The sequence below is a fragment of the Otolemur garnettii genome, unplaced genomic scaffold, assembly GCF_000181295.1.
Source record: "Otolemur garnettii isolate 467f Iridium unplaced genomic scaffold, OtoGar3 scaffold00003, whole genome shotgun sequence".
NCBI classification, from domain to species: Eukaryota; Metazoa; Chordata; class Mammalia; order Primates; family Galagidae; genus Otolemur; species Otolemur garnettii.
The window spans coordinates 30153403-30156274 of record NW_003852398.1 but is presented as its reverse complement, the minus strand read 5'-3'; the positions used below and the strand labels follow the sequence as shown (position 1 = coordinate 30156274).

The window sequence follows — 2872 nt, the reverse complement described above, 5'->3', positions numbered from 1 at the left end:
TATATTAACTAAGACATTTCAATTCAAAATTATTACTTGGGTCATAATTAAAATAACAAACATAGCTACCGTTCATTAAGCACCTTTTACGTGCCACTAGTTCCATTAGCTGAAAGAATACTGAAGTAGCTATTGTAGACAGATTTCTGTACATGACCACAGGGAATCTTATGCTACCATGAATAGGAATGACTTTGCAAACAGTGGGTAAAGCTGAAGGCCACATAGAGTTTTGCTAAATCAGAGAAGCTGTCTATTTGCCAACAAATTTAACACACTATTTAGTAGAAATAGCACAAATTTTAGAGTTAGGCACCCAAAAGTTCAGAAGGGGCTCAGCTACATTCTAATTGTTTTACCTTGGGAAACACAACTTGTCACAGCCCTCAGCTCTGGTCTCTCCCTCCATAAAACTATCCTATCTGCTCAACTGCTGAGAGCATTAAACAAGATCATACACCTGCTATCTAGTAGGCATGCAGTCAATGGCAGCTGCTATTATTCTGACTTCACGATGCCAAACACACCCTAGGGCATTCTGTATACCAAGAAACACAGAAAGGAGAAGAGACCTGGGCCAGTTTTTCAATCATCATATGTGCTACCCAAAAGCCTTAAAATTCAGTCAGCGGATAGCCAAGCACAGGGGTGCACACATGTAATCCAGATATCCTGGAGACTGAGGTGGCACGATCACTTGAGCTGAAGAGTTCAAGACCAGCCAGGGCAACACACTGAGGCCCCTATCTCTTACAAAAAGAAAAATTTAATCAGAGTAACCCACCATTCCAACTTACCCAGGACCTAGGATTTTCCCAGGACAGGGAATGTCCAATGCTAACATCAGGACAGTCCCAGGCAAATTAAGATGGTTAGTGACCCTAATCCTTAGAAGGAAGGGGAGATTCCACCTGGCAGGGAGCAGGAGGATGATGCCTGTCAAAGTTTACCCTGCTCCTACTGAGGAACAGTGTTAGGAGTTTCCTGAAGTATACATCTTTCCCCCCTTTTGCCCTCACCCTCCTCTAGCAGTCTTCCCCTTCTTCTAGGAGCTAAGCACTAGCCCCACTCCATTTCTCACATGTCTGGTACTTCTCTCTAAAGTGTTTGATGTCCCTCTCTTCCTTAATCAAACTTGCAATATTAAGAAATTATTCTGGGCGGCGCCTGTGGCTCAGTGGGTAGGGCACCAGCCCCATATACTAAGGGTGGCAGGTTTGAACCCGGCCCCGGCCAAAATGCAACAAAAAATAGCCAGGCTTTGTGGTGGGTACTTGTAGTCCCAGCTACTTGGGAGGCTTAGGCAAGAGAATCACCTAAGCCCAGGAGTTGGAGGTTGCTGTGAGCTGTGTGACGCCATGGCACTCTACCAAGGGTGATAAAATGAGACTCTGTCTCTAAAAAAAAATAAATAAATAAAAAAGAAATTACTCTGATTTTCTGTTTTCTTCCATGTAGCACTTTGGTGGAAGCGAACACTCTCTCCCTGAGTTTGGCTGTGCTTCTTGAGGAGCGCAGGGCGCATGGAACTTCAGTCATGACTGAGGCTGATGTAAATTGAAAGGCCTATCCCTTGCTGATGCCACCTCACCAGGAAACTCTTGCACCTCATTCAGCAGTCATGTAACGGCTATGAAAAGGAGCCAACATGGCCACCCAAACCCTCAACAAGGGCATCTCTGAGTTCACTGTGATGGCTGCAGGGGCTGAGCAGCTGGAGGTCATTCTGCACCTCCTGGAGGCGTTTGTATACTCTAAGCAGGCCCTGGGGTGGGCCTGTGGGGTTTCCAGGCCTGTCATTTCCTGTTATGTCACTATCAAAGGAGGTTCACAGCTGAAGCAGCAGATCCAGTCCATTCACCAGTCCATCAAAAGGCTTTTAGTCTAAACCTGTGGCCTCTGTCACACTCACCCTGCTGACTCCTCCCCCGAGATTATGTATCATATTATCTGTGTTAGCATGTAGTATTTGCAGCTACCTTCTATTGCTATACAATGCTGTAGTAGAAAAAAATTTTATTCTGCCTTCCACTCTGGCCTTCTTATTTCAAACTCTTAACTGAAGACAAAAAAAATCTTATAATTTCATTTCAAAGAGGTGGGAATTGTTGGCCGTCACCAAAAATAAAATTTCATTTGGTCAGGGTCCAACATTTTACACTATGAAGAAACATCCCCTTCGCCCAAGCCAGCCTTTTCTTTTCACTAGCCAAGCAAACCAGGAGCTAATCAGACGCCCCTTTTCAAGTACACGTGGGAAGGGGTAGCAACCACTGTCTTCTCAGGCCCAGCTTTCTTTTGCCTTGTGTTCTTATAAAAAGATTGATTTGACATTCCAACCAAAGAGCAAAAGCTGGGGAAAAAATTAATAACCCTACTCCCTACCTTAAGTTGGAAATAAAACGTTGTTCATCTTCAGATGAGATGAGTGACAACAGCGGGGAGTGGATGTCAAGTAAGGAAACATCCTCAGGACACTTAGAGAAGTACCTTCCAAACCAATTCATAATGTGAAGCGTTTTCTTGTCACTTGAACTCTCCTTTATCCTTTGGCAATAAGCTGATTCTAAACTTAGCTCCAATCCAAAGTGAATCATCTCTTGAAAGAATGTTCCCTCAAGGTTCTAGAACCTGAGGTCATAGCAATATAACTGACAAGACACCATTTTTTCTTTAAAGACAGGCATGCATTTAACTGGACATGGTCATCTTACCAATCTGATGGGAGATACCGCTGGAGTACGTGTAATATAATAAACTTTAAAATGCGAAAAAGCAAAAAAGGCATCTTTGGTGGGAAAATTCCTTTCAGAAATGACTCCAGTAAATATTTATCTAGCTGTCATTTGACCTTTTGTAGAGGACGCCAAGA

At 43.5% G+C, this 2872-nt stretch overlaps 1 pseudogene; it reads left to right on the top strand.

Moving 5' to 3' along the window:
- The first annotated feature begins 1453 nt into the window (after positions 1-1453).
- LOC100962205 lies at positions 1454-2051 on the top strand (annotated as a pseudogene).
- The last annotated feature ends 821 nt before the right edge of the window (positions 2052-2872 follow it).